This window comes from Dromaius novaehollandiae, chromosome W, assembly GCF_036370855.1.
Source record: "Dromaius novaehollandiae isolate bDroNov1 chromosome W, bDroNov1.hap1, whole genome shotgun sequence".
Lineage (NCBI taxonomy): Eukaryota > Metazoa > Chordata > Aves > Casuariiformes > Dromaiidae > Dromaius > Dromaius novaehollandiae.
This window is the reverse complement of record NC_088130.1, coordinates 70,628,194-70,648,619: the sequence shown is the minus strand read 5'-3', so window position 1 is coordinate 70,648,619 and position 20,426 is coordinate 70,628,194. Positions and strand designations below refer to the sequence as shown.

The window sequence follows — 20,426 nt, the reverse complement described above, 5'->3', positions numbered from 1 at the left end:
CCCTGGCTTACTTGATACAATAAACCAGTCGAAGAAAGAGAAAAACTGCATCACCATGAATGAAAATTAGGTGGTCAGATTCTTTGGGCTTCCACCCTGTATGTAGGTGACTAATTTCAAGTGAAATCTTAACCCTCCCATCTTTGGCAGAGCAAACAGGTGAGCTATATGGAAAAAAAATCAAGCCCTCCCCTTTTTGTTTTCAGGTACCCCTCCTTCTGAATTTGAAGGAGCAGCTGCAACGGGCTCTGATTGCAGAGAGGGGCATCACAGAAACTGTAAGGTGTGGATGGTTCTAGTGGACAATGTGTGACTTGTTTTGCTTCATATTAAGATTCTGTTTGCATATATAATTAAAAGCAAATTTCGTGTAAATTTAGGTAAACAGTAATGAATAGTTATATGTGAGCTGGTGAAATACAAAAAAATGAGTTGAAAATACTCAAAATTAGCATTTCTTTCCCAGAATGAATAATACATGGTACGTGTAAAGCACCGATTACACCAGCCTGAGTTCAGCTGAACATCCCATAAATGTGCATAAAAATACTTTTTCCTTGTTGCATTCTTTCAGAACAGCAGAGTTTTGCACAAACAAAGGTTTAGGTGAAACCTAAGTACAAGTTCAATTAATTATGTTCCTTAAAAATGTTATCCAAGTTTTTGTGTGTTCTGAAACTTTGCAGCTATGAAATTTGCCATGTAATTTGTCTCTTCTTGTGTTGAATTTTGCACTTGAATTTGTTTTGTCTCCCTCCCCCACCGCCCCCCCCCCCCAAAAAAAACCCCACAAAACAAGGAAAATCCAAAGCCCACCCTGCAAAGTGAATAGATGCGGGTGGTGCTTGCAGATACGATGACCTGAAACAAATCTCTGAAAGAAGTGAACTGCCTTCCTCCTTTCACTGTGCCGCTGGCCGCGAAGCCCGGTGGCAATCATCTGCGTGCCAGTGTTTATGCAGAGATTTTTCTTGCTGATCACCTTGCTGGAAATATTAATCTTGCATTCTTATGCCAGAATCAGAAATTGGGGTTTGCCAGCTATTTGCCAAAATGACTTTTCTCTGATAAAGTGTGTTCTAACTTTTGCCATTAATTTTTGAGTGCTACAGAGTGCAAAGGGGCAGAGAAAAAGAACTTGAATTCGATAGCGGAGGGTTTTGTCCATATCTGGTGCCCTGTTGTACGCTCTAAGAAACTTTCCATGAAGCTCTGCAGATGCCTCCCGCAGCACGTCTGCAGCCCTGCGTGGACGGGGGCTCGTGCAGAAGTCGGGAGCCGTTGCTGCCATTACCCATCAGCTGCAGCTCTTCCAGTGAATGTGAGGCTGTCTCACTGGTCATTGTTTAATTAAGACCTGATGAATTTAAGGACATTACCTGCTGTGGATGTGCATGCTGTGGATGTGCATATCTCTATGCAAAGGTGAGCATGCACGCCGCTGGCTCCGCAGACTCTCTCCATCAGGAACCTTCCCCGGTTGGAGATCTGGCTGTAAGGCGCAGCCTGGACCCTAGGCGCCCGTGGAAGCTGCGCGTCGCGGGCGGTTTCGGGGGCAGAGCACAGTCCTGCGCTGGTAATGCCAGCGCTGCGGAGTCTGCAGCTGTCTGCACTGGATGCGAGCGGAGCCAGTCCTCGGAGAGCGGGAAATGGCAGGAACTGCCTCTAACTATTGTAATCTACAAGATTATCCCATTAATCATATTTGTCCCTGGGAGTACCTTAGTTCTGAGTCTAAGTGGTGTTTTCCCCTTGGTGCATCACATGCAGGAAAGCCTCTAATTGAAAACAACGCGGAGGCGAAATCCAAGCGCCCGTACGTGCCCTGGCGCCCGGGGCTGCCGGCATCCTCGTGCACCTGCAAAAGGGGGAGGAAGAAAGGTGCTACGCTTAAAGATTAAATTGCACGATTTTGTGCCTGCGTTGTTTTAAATCTACGCACCTAAATTTCAGAGCTCTCTGAACTGTGTGTCTCTATTAGGGCCTCTGACAGATCAGCTAATTGTTTTTTCTAATTCGAGTCTGCAACTGCCAAAATGAATCTACATTTAGACTGATTATCCCAAGCTTGGCTCTGCTGTTGGCAGGGCGTCTGGTGCAAGGTGTGTGTGTGTTGTCGGGGGGGACAGCAACTTCACATCCCCGTATCTGCACGTGTAGCCGTGGAGTGGCTCTTTCTCTCTCTCCAGGCCCAGGACAAATCTCCGCTACAGATCTGAAAGGTGACTTGGCCTCAGGAGCTGGGACTGCACAGGAGCACCGACCATCGGGCGCTCTGCAGCGGCGAGCACCTCTCCCAGCAGAGCCAACGCCTCTGATGCAACCTGGGAAGGCCAGCTTAAAAAATACATGTATGTATATACGTATTTATCTGCGCCGTAGAGCCCAAACGCGCTGTTTGTGCGCTGGTCTGGCGCTGCGGCTGCGGGAGGTCGTCGGTGCGTCCTCCCCAGCCGAGCGCAGAAAGCGAGGAACCCCCCAAAGCCTTGCAGCCGCTGTCGCCCTCCATTCCCACCTCCACGTTCTTCTAACCTAAGTCGGCTTCCTTCTCCTCAAAATTAGCAGAAATGAGAATTATTTTGGTACGCGTGTATTTTGGATTAGTTTGCCAAGACCAGAGTACTTATGTAGTGCCGATACAAGAAAATAAAAATAAAAGACAGCTCTGTTATTAACGAATGCTTCTGCATGCACAGATTCCACTGAAATTGTGACGCTGTGCAGCTGTTAGGTGCCATAAAGGTGCATTTAGTTGTAAGGTCAGGACCTCACCTCAATCAGTCAATCACGACAATCTCAATAATGCAGTCATATATGTAAAAGTCATTTATACATTTAAAAAAGCCCTTTGGTAAAGTTACACAAACATTTTAAAATTATAAATAAAATCAAATGCATTCAATGAATTACATTAGTTGATAATTACTATCAAACGTCGATTCTCGATGTTAAGCATTGCAATTTTTTGCATACAGATGTTTCAGGGCCACGATGTTAAACCGCATCAGTTGTGAGTTCTGCCCCAGCAAGGAGTCTGTTTCACCCTAGAAGTGACAGTGGAATATATAGGATGAACAGGAGAAATTAAATGTTTTTTAAACTCAAGTTATTTTTTCAAATACTTTCTTAGTATAGTGAAAGGGGCAAGTTTGTGTTCCCTCTTCTAGTCATCGTGTTGTGTAACGTAAAGCCCGTTGTCTTTTGTGAGGGAAAAAATCACAATCAGATTTTCAGAGGGTGCTCAGCTCTGTTGCTGCTTTTGCCCTCCGGCGTGGGAAGCTGTACTGACCCTCTACCGATGGTTACCCGGCGGTGGAGCTCGGGTCCACGTGCTTCTCGGAGTTCAGTCTCATGCTTGTGACCGAAGCGAAGCAAAACCTGACTTTTACCTGTTATTTTATTAATTATGCAGCTCTCAGTCCTGTTGTTCAGCCATAACCTGTTCTTACCAAGCTTGCCCTTGGGACAAGCAAGCAAGCAAATTGGCCACTGTAGTTATGGTCCCCAGATCTGGCTTTCCCCAGGGTTCAGGACCATCAGCACCGAGTTACTCATTCAAGCATGTTTTGATAGAAAGGCCTGATGTGAGCTTTATTGTACGTTGTTGTAGATTTGAATTTCAGATTCACGTTTGGGGTGGGTACAGGTTACATAGAAATAGGGAACGCTGCTGCAGAAAATATTGCAACTTCAACAGAGTTTCTGCAAAAGCATTTTTAAATTTAAATAAGCTATAAGACCCAAAAGGGTTGTTAACTAAGGAGGGCTTTGAATGCCACAAGCAATTTCAGAAGATAAGGGCAAACTTCACAGATCCTAATGAATTGAAGTTACGCTTTCATATATATGTATATATACATATATATTAGAGACTGTTTAAAGCATAGTATAAGCCCTGCGTGCTCAGAGCTGTGCGTAGGCTGCGTGTCCTGCTTGGCCTGTAAGCAGCTGGTGTGTCAGGGAGGTGCCTCGTCAAGAGCAGCTGAAATGATCCTTGTGTCTTGTGCATTATCTTTCTTCGAACAAAGTGTCCAGCTGGAAAGGCTTCAGCTGTTCAGGAGGAGGCCTTGGCCACGAGACCTGAACTCCAAACGTGACTGAAACGCGGACCTCTCTTCAGATAAAGGTACTTCTGTAGTGTACACAACTGTATGTGTTTCATCTTGTGGTCTGAATGTGTCTTTTATTTTTCACTCTGTCCCATGCCTCTACGCTTTCTATCTCCTCAGTTCCAGAAATATCCTGTAAAAATATTGGAAATAAAACTTGCTGTATGGTGTAAGTATTTAGCCCACAAAAGAAGCAGCAATCCAGACTGTGCAGATGATCTCCTGGTAGCGCAGGTTTTAATGATGTAGATGTGTGCAGGCAGAGGGGGCATTAGGAAGAATAAGCTTCTGTAAAAAGGTGAATTTTGCACTCTTTATAACCTTCCCCCTACCCTTTTTTTCATCTTTTGCTAGAAGATTATCCTTTTTTGAGGGGCCTGACAGTAACCCCAGGCTGTGACTGCTCTGCAACCCTCCTGTCCGAGTCTCCTGGGTGTCTTGGCATTAAAATATCTCCTTACTCCGGAGGGTCTTAAGGAAACAGGTGGGGTCTAGAAGTAGGGCAATGGAAGAGGCTTTGATCATTCCTGCAGTAGATAGGAAATCTAGCTCTGCTTCAGCTGTGCGTGGTTGCTCAGCAGAGGTTTGGCTGATGTTGATGTTTAGGTCAGGCAGGAGGAATGACTGCCGCTCATCCTGTAGATGCTGCATGTGCCATCAGGGTTGGTAGGTCTGGAAGGAACTGGGCAAATAAACATGATATAAAATAGATGATTTCTTTGTTTCTCGACAGCCCAATCCTATTCATAGAGCAGGCTCCCAGTAATATCCCGGTTCTTGGCACTGGTTTGGCAGCTGCAGCATGGATCCTCTCAGCGGAGGAGAGAATCCCGGTCTTGGCTTGCTCTGCTAAGTGTTACCATATTTCTGCTAACTTCCATTTCCTCTGGGCTGAGTTTCAGCTAAGCTTTTTTTCTTCCAGATGCTTGTATCTCACAGACATTTGGTTACTTGTGATGGAGCTCGCTGAACCAGATGAGAAGGTGGTGTATGTTCAAACACTGATGTGAACTTGGTAGCATTGGAAATTGTAGTCCCAGATCTTGAAAAAGAGGAGGAGCAAGTGACTGCAGCACTTCACACATCCCTGTGGACAGTAAAAATCACCGTCTGTTCTCTACAGTCTGTTCAAAAGGGAAACCATAGTGAACTAATAGTATACGATCCCCTTCAGCTGTGTCTTATGTGGGATCAAGTAACATACATGGTGTTGAAAAACACAGGTCAAACACTATTTATCTTGGTAGAGCTGATTGTCCTCAGCCATAGGTTGTTCACAGCATTCAGCAAATGTTGTTAAAGGATCCTTCACCCTACTGTACGAGCAGCGTGATACGCAATATGGAATAAGTGCGCTAATACACGCTAGTAATACAATAAAATATTAATACCAAACTCCGAACTTTGTTTCCTGAGCAGATGCGAAGGGCTGTTGTCTCCTGCCGATGTGGTCTCTCCTGCGACGCTCTGCCTGTGCGAGGTTGCTGGCGGCATGGGGGTGAGTATGGGCATTGCCTTGTCCGTGGTAGAAAGGTGACGCTTGCGCTCTGATGGCTGTGTGGGCTTAATTAAACCACTTTATACGGTGGTACACCAATATGATACGATAATCAACAAACTCCCAATGACCAGGTGCACCAGGAAGGACAAACACCTGCCAAATTGCTCTTTCCTCTACTTCTGCACCTGCACAGAGGAAGTCCAATTTCCCATTCGTCGTGGAAAGCCAAACGCTCGCACAAGAGCAGGCTTGATTCACAGCCTTCGTGTGGGCAAAACTCCAGGAGGCACAACGCAAGTTTGTCACGCATGAAGGCTGCAGGAGTCGGATGGGAATTGTATGTCTTTGTGTAATAGATAAATCGAGGAGAATCATTTCACCGCCTGTGCTAATGGCCAACAGGGGCAGGAGTACGTGGCCATCGCTGTTGCCTTCAAACATGGGCATCTTGCTTAGAGGAGCAGTTGAGCTCCAATGGACCCCGATGTGCCTAGGTAACCAGTTTACCCACTGAATCTCCCGAGTTCCTTGTCAGGAGGCCAGTTCGGGCTCCCTCACTTCTTTTTCCTAAATCTCTTGGTGCTTCTCTGTACTGACAGTGCTCGAAAGCACACGCAGAGCTGCGAGAGCTCAAACCGCTTCAAAACGCTGGTCACACGAACAGCTAATGTTTGCTATTCTGGACGTTAACTTCATGAAATTAATCTAACCCATCTTGAGGGAAATTAGTGCATGCAGATGCTATCATTTATCACAATTATTTTAAAAGCCCTAATCTCGCACTTCATAGAATTCTTCACGTCCACTTGCATGTCAAGCGCTGCAAGAGGGTGTGTTTGCACATGGAAACGCCACATCCTGTGATCTGCCCGGCTGGGAGGAGCCGCCGTGGAGCCGGCAGCGGCTGGGGGTGGTGGGCAAGCTCGCCCGGCGCGGAGTGGGGAGCCGCCCGTTAAACGCGTTAATCCCCTCCGGCGGCTGGGCTGGTGCAGCGGCGGGCATGCGGGGTGAGAGAGGGATGTGGCTTGTGTCATTTACAGTATCCCCGAGCTCCTGGTGGTTACGGGATAAGTAGGAGAGCGATAACGAAAGGCGATGCTCAGCTTGTGCCGGCAGTACAGACAAAAGCAGAGAAGAAGAGCAGGTGCACGGCGTTTCGGCTGCGCCCCACCTGCGCTCCCAGGGTGGCCGGGTTTCAAGGGAAAGCACGGCCTCATAATCTCCCATCTTTCGTTTTTAGGTTACCGTGTTAATTTGCACGTTCGCTTTGATGCTCTTGGCTTGCGTGGAAGGTGCCTGTCGATGCACGGGCAGCGGTGAGTGCACGCACGAGACCGTGTCCGCTGCCCGGGAGAAGCATCTCGCGTTCAGGAGGACGGAGGGCTGCACAGGGTAAATTAGTGCATGTCTGCAGCACTTCTGGTTTCACTCTGTTGTGCTTATGGCAAGGAAGGTCTTGATCCAAGCTGTTCAGTGTCATCAGAAATCCCAGTGTTGCTTTCAAGGGCTTTCTTGGTTGAATTCAGCTGCTTCTTACTTGGGAAAAAACAGTTCCTTTGCCCTCGACTATGATCCTACTAAAAAACTGAAGACATTTATGAAGAATACCCTCTCATCTAATTTTGGCTTTGGAAGGCTTTATTATTGTGTATGTGCAGGTCCTCTCTTCCCAAACATAATGTAGGAGTTGCCTGTCTTAACTTCTTTCTTAATGTTATAGTGAGCAGTTTCAGGGCAGCTCTGGCTGCGGGTAGCAGCCGTGGGGTTTTTAAACCGGGGCAGGAAACACGGTCCTTGTCCGGCCACGGCGTTCCACATCCTGAAGCTGGTGTGAATCTGAACTGGACAAAAACTCGCACAATTTCCCATGAATCACCAAACTGAAGGAGAAAGTTAAAAGCCATTGAAACATTTCTTTATTTTGTAATGCTTAATGTGAATTTTGACTTTTTCTTTTATGAAAACCTGTTTATAGATAAATATTCTAAATGCTGTAAAAAGCTGTTTGAAAAATCTGAAAACATGAGTTCTCAAAACAAATGTTTAAACATAGCGTTTTTAGAAGGTTAACTGTTTCTCCCTGAAAGGAAAAGAGAGACAGGAGACTTCTCAAGCAGTAACCTATTTTGTGAATCTGTCATTTAAATGAACAAGCATTTTTCAGTGATCTTCATTTTTTTGGCAAAAATCTCCTGGCTACGTCCACTTTTTATGGCATTTGATGCAGTGGAAGAAGAAGAATATTGTAAAGTGGAAAATGGAACAGGAAAGAAATGCACTTTTACAGCAAGCAGGATGATGGTTCTGGTCTTACTGGTGTGCTAGCAGCCCACCAAGGTAACGGGAAGGACCATCGCAGTTGGCCTCTGGGCCAGGTTTGGTGATGGTTTGCCAATTATGAAGTACAGGTGCACTGTCACACTCCTAATTTCCTGTCGCCTCCTTTATCTTACAAGTCTTCGGGGCTATAGGTAGACCCGGTAGAGAATTACCTGGCGCATAATTGACTCCTCCATTCAATACTATAAATACGTCAGGGTAGAATAACCCTTTATTACTCTGGAATGAAATAAAGATGTGAGTTCCAATGTCATACTTCATGTATTCCATCAGCACTTCCAATATCATTCATAAGCAATAAATTATAATATGATATAATTTAATATAATTCTGCTTCCAGTATGAAAAAACTATATTCAGAAATTCAATCAAATAGCTTGATTTTTCAAGTGCACAAAGCACCTGAGGGCTCCCAGTAACTTCTTGTGTTAACAGAGAGTTTTCTCTAGATATAGGATTCATGATAGCAAGCTGTGAGGCTGAATGGTTAAAGCAATTATCCCCTAGAAATTCCCAAAGCTTTTTTTCAACCAGTTTGAGCAGTTAAAGCAGGCAGAAAGGAAATTATCTGAACAATTTTTCATTGGAAAATGCACTTCCGTGGAAACTGAAATGGTCGATGAGAACATCAGTTTTCATAAATTTTTCCATGGAAGAATTCTGAAAGGATTGACAAAAAGGGAAAGTGAATGTTAGTGTAGACCTTAAGATTTTAGTCTTTTTACACTTTTAAAAATATTACATAATTGCCAAAATGCTTTGCTTCCAAAAGGTCATTCTGCTATTTTCAAACCAGAATTCTGGGGGTTTTCCATTACATAAATATTTTTGGTATTTGGATCTTCCTGATTCAGAACAAAGCCAATTTTGTAATAGAGGAATTCTTCTCAAGAATAAGATTTTGTTTTTCTTGATGCATTTAATTTTTACACTGTCATGTTGGGTGACCCTTGGACTGATGCTTTGACACTGGGCAAGAAGTGGAGGACCGTTACTTGATGAATGTCAAATTGAACCCTGTTGAACCCTACTCTGCAAGCACTCTTGAAAAAATAAAAATAAATCTGTCTTGCTAGTATGTTTAAAAACAAAGATCAGAAAAGACTTAAAAAATCAATTATTTAGCATGATCAGTTGACCTGGCATGGTGAAATCAGCACCCAGGAAGATCAAAGTTGGTCTCCAAAATCCTAAGAACTCTAATTAACATAGCAGTGACGGATGCTGCTGCTTTAGGCCTTGTTCCAGCAAAGCACTTCAGCATAGACTCAACTTGGAGCTGGGGAGCAGTCCCCGTGGCCTCACATGGGCTCCAGACTGGGTTAAGTGCTTTCCCGTGCTGGCGAGTTAGCAGATCTGTTTCGGCTGCAGCTGCTGACTCTCTGGATCGCTTCTCCGAGCTCGCACCGGATTTCCACATGTCAGCCGCTGTTGGTCTAGCTTGTGCCAACATGTTATTTGCATTACCGACATGCTACATGTGGGAATGGATGGTCCCTTTTGAAATCGGAGCTCACAGGGAGACTCTAGAAGCAATAGGATAAAGATGAGGCAGTTTTGAAACCAAACTATGCTGCCGAGCTGCGTAGTTAAAGAACGAGTTACTAACGTTCCTCAAAAATGCACGTTTTTGCCTAAATGCTATGCTTTGTGATGGTAATTAATTTGTATTTAATTATTACCTAACTTGGGAAGAAATGTTCTGAAGAAGTTGAGTCTCTTAACTTTTTTCATGAAGATAGATTCCATATTTAGAATCGCAGCATTTTGTATTTTGGGTAACAACGCCAACAGGAGAATCCTTAGCAAAAGTCACTACTTGCAGTTTTTGCCTTTAGGGCTATCTCATAATTGAGTTTAACTAATCAGCGCTCCAGAACTTCCAGATGCAACAGATAGAGGGTTTGTAAGTGGTTTCCCGATATACATCTTAATTTCGTAGCAGCAGCTGTAATTTAGGGGATTCCATGCAGAATAGCAGGGCTTATGGTGAGCAAATGCTTTTTTAAAGTTGTACCAGAAATAAGCTGTCGTGTATGGTAAAAGAGATGGAAGTAGACCTCTCCTGGGATGCGGAGCTTCTGCCTCTTTCCCATGATCGCTGGTGATGGCCAAGACAGCGAAGCGGCGCTCCGGGGAGCTTGAGTTGACCTCGGGGCTCGTCCCCGCAACGGCCAGGCCACCTCCGGTGTATTGAGAGACTGAGCGCTGAACCGTAGCAACATTTTTGTAGACATTTCCCAAATCCTCTTTAAATACCTTATCTTCTGGAGATGTATCTGATTTCCCAGGATCTCTTCTGTCTTCGGTGAGTATAAGGCACAGAGTTCCTCGGTGCTTATAGAATTAATATTGTTGTATCAACTAAAGAGCATGTGGATGCTTAAGTTAAAACTGATTTCCGATAGAAATATTTCCATTTTCTTTCATGATTAAATCTACTGGGCCTAATTTTCTATTCAGATACGCCGGTATAAAAACAACATAGCCAAGTGCAGAACACGGAAAACGTCTGCAGCAGAGAGAAATCGGGTTTCTTCAGCTTCCATCAGAGCGATGATAAGAGGTGACGTGGACCTTTCCCCAGCCCTGGCTTTGCACAGAGGTATGTGTCGTAGCGGAGGAACCGCCAAGCAAACCTGCCTGCCTGATCCTGCGGCGGATCATGTCGGCTCCCTACGGATACCGCAGGAATCCTTTGGGAGTTACCTTTAGATTGCATAATCCCACGGTTTCCCCTGCGTTTTCCGTCCGCAGGCCCCCGTGTTCCTGCAGCGTGTTTCGCAGGTGCTCGGAGGCCCGAGCAGCGCTTGGCCGGTGTGAAGGTGCCTGTCGCCCCGCGCGCTGACCTGTGCCGCGAGTTGGGAAGGGTTTGGTTTCCTTCCCTAGCTGCCGCCGGAGAAATGTGGGACTGAGCGAGCAGGAGCCGTGTTGGTTCAGCTCCAGTGAGGCAGTCATGTGTAACTAATAGTGTGTTATTAGCACGGGGGGAAACTTTCGACTTTCAGCATCTTGACAGGGAGCAGACAATGAAAATTGCTCGGTGACTTTCTCTAACCTTTGTAACATGTATTTTACTCACCAAGACCACTGCCTCTCCGCTCGGCGCGCAGGCAGCCCAACGCGCAGGTTGTCCCGATGCCACTCGTTGGGAAAATGCAGTTTCTTCTGCAGTGAACTTTTGTGAAATATTAATTTATTTGTTTGCACATTTTTAAACTTTGTCTCTCCCATTTTCCCTGGCGTGTATCTCGGCAAGCCGCACGCTCCGCGCGGTGACACGGGCGTCAGGGCGAGCGTGGGCGGGGGGCGAAGGGGGCGAGACGCAGCAGCCTTTCCTCAGCCACGTCGCTAAGGCACAGACACGTCGTCTTTTCTCATTTTTTCTCGTTATTTGAAGCCCCTTTTACTTGCCCTTCAATTATTTGGCATGTTTTCATTTTAAAATTTATTTTGGTTGAAGTTGTGACTGATCTAGTGACCATCTGGAGCAGCCGCTGCTCTGCCGTTACCTGACTTCTTCTGCCTATAGTTAGTTAATACTTAAATTTAGCATTCCTTCTTTAAAACAATGAATGACTTTGTTAGGTAAGAAACCTAAAAATTAAAAAATGGTCTGTGAGGGAAAACAAAAATAGGTGTTTTTGGCAAAGGACGCTTTACCATTGAAGAATGAAAGTTTTAATGGAAATTTTTCATCCCGCTCTGTTCGCAACGGAAGCATTAAAATGAAATACATCCCGGTTATGACGGCCGCAGCACTGCTCCGCTTCTGGGAGGCACGCGGGAATGATCCACGTTGTGCTCGGTCTTTACCGCGCCAGGAAGCGATAAGGAGCGCGTTTGCTCCTTGCCGAAACCTGGCTTGTGCCGCCCGGGGAAGGAGCAAGAAGAAACTCCTTAAAACTAGCGGAGAGCAAGAGGAGGGCAGCACGCCGCAGAAAAACCGTACTGTAGGCTTTTAATTGCACAGCTAGCTTATAATGGGAAAGCCTCAAAGAACTATTTTTAAAATTAGCACCCGTCAATTTTATTGATTTTTCCATTCCTTCCCGTAGCACTTGCTTAAGCGCTGGGGGTTTGCGGGTGCTCTGGGTCTGGAAGGGGCCAACGTTTGCCTTATCGGCTGGGGAAAACCTAGCGCGTGGGGATGGGAGAGAGGAAAAAGTAATTAAATGTGGGCACGTGCGGAATATATCGCAGAGAGCTTCAGTGTGGGGTACTTCCTTCCTGAAGGGGATGGTGCTGAATCAAAGAAAAGGGGAATTTGTAGTTGTGCAGTTAATTTGCGGGCTGTTCTGAGAGCTGGCGAGGTCCCTTTGGAGATCCAAAATCGCCAACAGCCTTTCCTGCCCCGCACGGCTGATTCCTACAAATGCCCCGTTCTTAATAAATGAGCAAAAGCGTCTCTCCGAATAACTCAAGAAACACAAAAGAAACAAAATCAGGAGTGGCCTGTGTTTCTGAGTATCTGTTTATCACATTTTAATGCTGATGGAAAAGGGAGAAAAACGCTGATAGCGTTTTTGCGAAATTCCCCCTGTTTATGACGATATGAAATGGAAGCTTTTATACTCGTATAAAGAAGCTCCAACGAGAGCAAACATGTTTTTCCTACGGAATCTGCTTTAAAGATATAAGAAATATGATTACACAGCTCAATATTTCATATAAAACAATATGCTATACCATTTTAATTTTCCTGTGCAGAATTGCTTTTTTATATGAATTCACATTGCATTATTTTCTGATTGCAACTAAATTAGGAGTATATAGATATAAATGATATACATTACATTTATTATACATAATCTAGGTAAATATTATGAACTAATTCATCAGGCATATCTCAGCTTTCACCTAAATTATCTTTGTGGCATAATGTATTTTGTATAAACTCTTACAGTTGAAGGCTTATTTGACTGTATTTGTAACTATTATAGCATTTATTTAATTGCACTTCTATGTAAGAATTAGTATTATTTTCTGATAAGAAATATGGCAAACAGAATGAATGGAAGTATAGCATGCTTTTATTTAGGTTTTTTTTTAAATTTGAGTTTTAGGGATATTTGGAACAAGTGCATAACTGTGCCGCTTCTTAAAAATTGGGAAATATTATGGTGCATCGATGGTGCTGGTAGACGCGACTCTTGGAGCAAGCAGCAAGTCGCGTGTCAGGATCAAGCCCCTGCCCAGCTCCCAAGCTGGTGTTTCGGGCCATGTGGGTGGTGGCCCCTGCATGGCTGGTGACCGGAGACGTGAGCCCCAGCGCATCCCCCGTCGCGTGGGCACGGGGGGCTCCGAGGCGCTGCCCCCGCTGCTCCCGGAGACCCTCCTGTCCCGCCTGCGCGGGAGGAGCGGGAAGCAGGCGCGGAGGTCTGTCCTGCCCGCCGGGAAGAGCCGCGGCGGGCGGCGAAACGCCGGGAGAGGCCGGCTGCTCCCGCAGCCCCCAGGCCTGGCTGCAGCCCCGCCGAGGGGCTTCGCAAAAATACTAGTAAAAATAATAGCAGGAGCGGGAGAGGCGCTTTGGGGCCCCGCACCGCCGCCCCGGCAGCTCCGCTTTGCAGACACGGACAGAAGCCGTTCGTGCAGAGGCTAATGCGTATTGAAATAGGGCACAAAACCACTTCTATAAAAGGGCGTGGAATCAGACAATTTCGGGTACCCTTACTCAGTTTGGGGGAAGTTTGTCAGGACTTGCAGGACGCTATGTTATTTTTAACGTCCGCACGCTGCAGGCATTGTAACTACCTACGTTTCTCCCAGGGGACGGAAAGCGCGGGCTGAGGTGTGTTACGAACGGCAGCTGAGTTCGGGGCGACGCGACACCGGCGTGCGCTGGGCTGTTAATGCGGGCGGGGGTCTTACTGGCGCGGTGCGGAGGGTCTGGCGCGGAGTTACAGCACGCGGCGCTCGCTGCTGCCCCGGCTCGCGTTGCCCGGGCTGCCTGGGAGGGGAGTTAGGTGCAAATATAAAAAAAGGTTATTTTTACTATTATTCCCATTCTCCATCTGGGGAACTGAGGTACAACCTCCCCCTCCTCGCCCCCCCCCCCCCCATGATATCTCCAAATTCCCACGGGAGCCTGTAGCCAGCAGGGTTAGTGCTGCGCCTGGGGCGCGGGCAAGGGCTGGGTGCCTGGTGCAATGTGTAGGAGGGGGCTGGGGCTACCTCCAAGGGACGATGGAGAAAGTAATGCAGGCAGGGAAATGCGGAAGGAATTGTCTTGTGCCTCTTCCAAGGAGAAGTTAGTAATTACCGCGCCGCGCTAACGGCTGTGTGCCAGACCTGGCCGCCTCGTCTGCAAGGCACGAACCCGCAAGTGGGCTGTTGTATTCTTTTTTTTTAAACTAACAATTTTATTGATGTTCCTTTTTTAAAAAGAAGGCATTTTACTCTTTTCATTCCATGCTGCGCAGCACCGGGTGCAAGGGCCCTGTGCTGACGGGCGGTTGTCCCCGCGCAGCCGTGCCTCAGTTTCCCCCGTGCCCCGGCGGCACCGGCACAGCGTGTGACCGGCGTGGGGACCCCGCGGGGCTGCGGCACGCGGGGCCATGTGCTGCCGAGCAAAGTCCAAAAAGTTATTTTTTTTCCCCATTAGAACTTCAAGCTGATGGAAGAAACAAACACTTTTAATGAAACATATGCAAGATACTTAGGAGGAGAAGATTCACAATGCATCTGCTGCGGGACCAGAAGGCTTATCAGAAGTGTGAAGTAGGAGGAGAAAAATTACCAGTGTATGATGCCAGAGAAGATTGCAGAAATATTAAGCAGAAGGAACGTAAACACAGGGAGCGGGCGGCGAGCGCTGCGCGTCACCCCCGGCACAAAGCCGCTCCGCCGGCGCAAAACTGGCCCCAAACCCTTGAACGTAGGCGCGTGGTGCCCGGTCCTCTCGCGCCTGTGCGAGGAGAGCTGTAGGACACAGGAGCAGCACCACGCTGCGTGGCCCTGGGCTGCTCTCCTGTTCACTCTGCTCCCTACTGATGACCCCATAGGCCAGGGCCATAGCCGGGGCAGAGCTTGAAGCCTTACCTTAAAGCGCTGCCGAGCGGGGAGCAAGCCCAGAAAAGCCAGCTTTTTCCACGGTTTCTCCACAGAAGTGAGTTGGAAAGGAAAATAAATGAAGGCATGCAAATAGCAATCCTTCCCCAAACACCCCTGCTCGTGTGCTTTTTTTCTTTTCCTACCACTGTCTTTAAGAAAGCATCTGGCAAGCCTTTCTTCCAATTTATTTTAGCTCAACGCAAACAAACAACAATGCTAATAAGCATAGTAGCATATTCATTAGCCGTGCCGGCGACAGCTTTTGGAGATAAGGTGAGGAAAGCGGTCTTCAGTTCCACTCGGGGAAACGCGTGCGACCACCACGACAGGGGTTTTAATCTCCGATGGCCAAGAGTGGAAGCGTGCACGAGCGCCCGTGAGCGCGGACGGCACCTTCCCCGCTCTGCCAGGACCCGCCTCGGCTTGCGGGCCGCGGGGCTTCGCTACCCACCAGCGGCAGGTGACGATGGTGCATTTTTCAGATTTGATTCCTAAACCAATTAGTTTTCCATACTATAAACGCCATTCCTTATACGCGATGCATTATAAGGGAGGGTTGTCGTTTCTTTAATGGGAGTCATTATTTGAGCCAAAACGCCTGGTCTGTGAGCTGAGTTTGTTGCTGTTGTGCAAAGCCAAAGTGCGGCTGCCGTTCGCTTCGACCCCGTCTTTAAAGCATCGAGCGAGCACGAATCCTCGCTCATTTTTGGATGCGTGCATTGCAGAAAGCTTGAGTCATTTAAGAGCCGCGCACAAGGAACCCGTTAAATTACATTTGCATTAAATTAACTTGGGTGGTCCGAGCATTGTCGAACATCTAAAGGGCTGGAGAAAACATATAGCTTAAGAAATCTATTATCGTGCCTGTTACAGCGGTGACCTGTTCGGCCGGTGTCAAGCTGTTTCCTCTTAGGGAGACTCATTCTTTTTGCTCACAGTGAAAACACCCAGCCTCCCCGAGACGGCGCGACGGGTGGCTCCGAGCATTTCGCAGCGTGCGGGGCGGTCGCTGCTCTCCGCTGGCTTCCCGGCAGCCGGGGCCGAGCCCCAGCCGTCCGCGTGGCGCGAGGAGAGCGATGGAAAACCCCTCGTTTCGGCAGCGCAACGCGGCTCCTGCCACACGACTGCTCATTAGCAGCGAACAATAATTCTCTTTGTGTTTGTCCACGTTCGGTGCAGCTTTGTAAGGAGCCAGTGCCCGATAGACTAAATCACTGCGATGGAGACGGTGAGCCAAATTTAGCTTCCGTTTACTGCCCTCAGGAGAGATGACCAGAATGTCATTAATAAAGTAAACAGCAGTAGGTGGCTTATGAGTAAAACACATTAATTCCTGAAAGCAGGACACACATGGCAGCATGTGCATTGGCCAATAGTTTCAAAATAATTACGTTTGAGTTGTTTATAGAAATGTGGCTAGATTTTGTTTTATCTGAACCGACCTGACTTGGAAACCAAGCGCAGTTCTGATTCCTCTCTAGCCTGATGGTTCCCTGACCTATATCTATTGCTTATACTGTGTATTGGCAATAACAACAGGAAAAATGTAGTTGTTTGTGACAATCGCGACAGAAAAAATGTTATTGTTTGTGCGCACGTGTCCAAGGCGGAACACGTCCCAGCTCTTCACGTGTTTTTATCGCACCTGTGATGATGTACGGTATGGCTGGTGAACACGACGGGGGCAGCAGTGCTTCCCACCCCGCTCAGAGCGGTGGGGAGCCGTGTCCTCGCCTGCTCCCGTGACCAAGGGAGACCAGACATCTGAAGTAGATCGTAGATACTCGCCTCCAGGGCAGGGAAGGCGGTCGGTGGCACGTAGAGCAAGGTCCTGCAGCTCTTCAAATGCGCACGAACCGCATTCAGGAGAGCAAGTCCTGCCCCTTGGATCCCAGCGCCTTTCAGTCCACGGTTCTCCACCCGAGAGCTGTCAAGGCAAGCACGTTCCCCGGTGAGAGGGACCCTGGGAGACCTCCAGTATTTGCAGGGAGGGCTTTCTTTCTGGGGGACGTCTAAATGTGGATCTCCGAAGAGCACAGAATGCAATGAAATAATGATTTAAAACAAGCCTTTGAACTTGAAACTGAGGAGAACTTCCAAAGAGTCTTCAGAGGGAGAGAGGGAAGGTGGGACTACGGGAAATACAGGTGCAGCCAATTCAAAGTAACCTGAACTAAAAAAGGGAGGGGAGACACAAACGGAGATGAAATTTGTGACAAAGAGATCCCTGTCCTCAAATAAGCAGGATGGCCCATCTCCTGCAGCCACAGGGCCGATGCTGCTAAACGGAAAGAAGAGTGTGATCTTGCACGGCATTCAGCATCATCTGAAAAATTCTGGTGTACAGCCACGATTTCATCACTTCATGGGATGCAACATGCGGCAGTGCTGGTTCCTGGCCAGCCTGCTGCCAGGGAGGAATATATTCTTACAGTAAGAGCACAGAACGGTTATAATGTGCATGCTTTTCTTTGAAACTGGCAAACACACTGCACCAGTCCAGACCCTGAAGAGTCCTGCAAAAGGAAACTCTTGATCGTCACGTGGACGTGTTTGCTGTGGCCTGAGATGAATCATGTGCCGCATCGGACACATGAATGCCTCTATTTCTAAGAGGCATTAAGATATTTTGTTTGGTTCATATCTTCTAAAATCACTTCAATAACTCTACTAATGTTCAGAAGAGGAAGCCTTCTTTAATGCAAGACTTCTACCCAGCAGCGAGACCTCCACTTTGCCAACCGTGACTGCAAGGCAAGTCTGAAGCACGCATCCCGCAGCAGCAAGGCGTACCTGGACGCCGGGGCATAGACTCGCACTGGAGCACGGGAGAAGCAGCTGTGCACCTCCTGTGCCCCTGCTATGCTCAGCTACGATCTCTTGAGAAGTATTTTATATATATCTAGGACATAGTGTGTTCTAGAGATCTTTGGATTTCCTGCAGCTCTGTGGTGGGACGCTGCCATGTTACCTGTTAAGATACAACCAAAAGAGAACTGTGGACACACAAATCGCTTTCCTTGAGCACTTGCTACGGCTGAGTGGTTTGCCAGGTGCTGAGACGCCTGCGTAACTTGAACACCTATCTGACGTCTCTCTGATGGTAGCAAGAAACCTTTCATGAATATGGCGTGTTCAGTCTTGGCACCAATCTAGCCCTGAAAAGGGCTAGAAGGTAGACATCTCCTGCTACCATCATACTGTAAGAATCACTGGAAAAATCAGCACCTGGGGAGAACGGGATACTCCCCAGCACCACAAAATCACAAAGAGCTGTCTTAGCACCCTCAAAGTCCTCAAGTTACCCCCCAACAAATTTGGTAAAAGTGTATATAATGGTCTGACCATGATGCCACCGGACTCAGTCCTCAGATCCTTGAGGTGTGCACTGATACGTTATTTGGAGAAAAGCGCTCATTTGCTGCCAGCCCTTTATGATAAAAATGTTTCGTTCAGTGCTTTGAAAAAGCAGTGGTGGGAACATTTACAACAGTTCTGCCAATCCTCCTTGCACCTGTTGGCATCTGTAGGAAACGGCTGCTCATAATTCAATTATCTCACTGCAAACTTGAAAAAAATTCACAAAAGTAATTCTAGTTATTCACTTAAGCGAATGTTTGATAATAAGTGTAATAAACTTGGCAATCACTTATAAATAAAATATAGCTTATTAAAGTACTGTAATATGATGGTAAAGAGCTTATAGGTTCTTGTAATTAAATGGGCTGCATGTAACCAACTGTGTTGATAGCTTAACCATCTTCAACAACTTCAATGGAGGAGTTTTCTTGAGTAAACCAAGAGGAAAGATACTGCTTATGCTATTATCTCTCTTATTTATTAACTCTCAAATGCATAATAAACTCACCCAGCATATTAGTTTGCAATTGATGCTACTGTTTGGGAATAAAGGTTTACGTCTTTCTCTGCTGCCATTTGAAAGAGCAAGCCAAAATGAGTATGACGGCAAGGTCCATGCACTGAGTTAAGAAAGTCATTTTTCATTTCAGGAGAAGTCCTCTCCAATAATGGGAATGCTGAAGGTTATTACAATAATAAATGAGTTGGCAGTGTGATTTATAAAAGAAACTAATGTACTTTCTTGCGGAACACTGTTTAATTCCTTGTAAATCTTGCACTTACTGGACAAAACCTGACTCTCAGAGCCGCTCTGCTGAAAGCCGGCAGAACTGCGAGTTCGTGTGGTTCATTTCTTGTTGTCCAAACAGCTGTTCTTGATAGTCCTCCCTGCAGGTATCTGTTTGGGGATTAGTAATGCTTCGCATGGTCGTACATCACAAGAAGTGGATGTGTAATTACATTAAACATGCTTCATCTCCTTGGATTCACTTATCCTGAATCACTGATATTGGCTCAACCCAATGAGTTTTCTTCATAGACTGTTTTATTTTTTAGCATAAAAAATGTATGATTTGCAAATAAGAAGCCCTACATCAGGCAGCAGCTTTCGACTTTCTCACTGGGTGCCTCAGATCTCAGTGTTACAATCCCTTTTGCACGGGCACAAATGACTTGCATTTTGCTTGTCCGTTTTCTGGAAATGGCTGTCTGGACGAGGTTGGTGTTTTCCCAGGTAGAAACCGTGGTCAGACACCTGCCAGGGCCACTGCTTCTGCTACGGCTGTAAGAACAGAAGAGAAGGTCTGACTCTGAGAAATGCTGGCGAACTTAGGTAGTAGTTGCTGCATGATTCTGCCCGTAATTGTCTGCTAACCGTAGTGCCAGAGAGCATCCATGGGTCCGGCTTGTTCAAACAGGAAAATCTCTTTTTAAAGAAGTGAAAAGATGTCTATTCCACCTTCAGTAACTCTTGCAGGATGTCATTGCAAACGTGTCTTGTGTGTCCATCCAATGGACGAATCAAAGGAGCGTGAAACCGGAGAGCAAGGGTGCTGCGGGCTCTGGAGGTGCTGGGGCAGGTCCTCCTTCCCGAGGCTGATGGCCTGAGCTTCCAAGAGAGACACGAGTGCAGCCTAACAACCCACGTCGTTACTTGATCTTCTCCCCGCCGTGGGCATTGCCACCAAGACAACCGTGCCTGAATTTTGGAAGCGCATGGGACACCAGGGCTTGATTCCCAGGGTTTCCCAGGTGCGCAGCGAAGGAGGAGGACGACTCTCAGCTCTGCCGCTGCTCCGGCGCGATGTGATAACAGTCCGGGCAGCTCTGCGGTCGGAGCCGCTCCGGTTTTCCCATCGCAGGTTTCCAAGCACGCATTACCGACCGGCCGGGCCAGAACGGCTCTGCAGGAGCTACCGCCGCCTGGTCTAGCCCGTGAACATATTCATCAATATTGCACACATTATTTACCTGGGGCACCACAGCGAATCCTGACCGTTCTTCCGAATGGCACGTGGATGAAATCCTCCGGACTGCGAGGGAGGAGAGGGAACTGCCCTGCA

The 20,426-nt window shown here is 47.0% G+C and overlaps 1 long non-coding RNA gene across 4 annotated transcripts; it reads left to right on the top strand.

Annotated features, from left to right (window-relative positions):
• The first annotated feature begins 756 nt into the window (after nt 1-756).
• On the top strand, nt 757-20,125 carry LOC135324255 (uncharacterized). 4 transcript variants are annotated; one of them, XR_010385622.1, is made up of 6 exons: nt 757-2,351; nt 4,029-4,126; nt 5,032-5,092; nt 5,529-5,607; nt 10,414-10,555; nt 14,555-20,125. It is a non-coding gene; the product is annotated as an uncharacterized LOC135324255 (long non-coding RNA). The 4 variants fall into 4 exon arrangements; XR_010385621.1 differs by having other exon boundaries at nt 5,032-5,607; XR_010385620.1 differs by lacking the exons at nt 757-2,351; nt 4,029-4,126; nt 5,032-5,092; nt 5,529-5,607 and adding exons at nt 6,565-7,002; nt 9,962-10,258.
• The last annotated feature ends 301 nt before the right edge of the window (nt 20,126-20,426 follow it).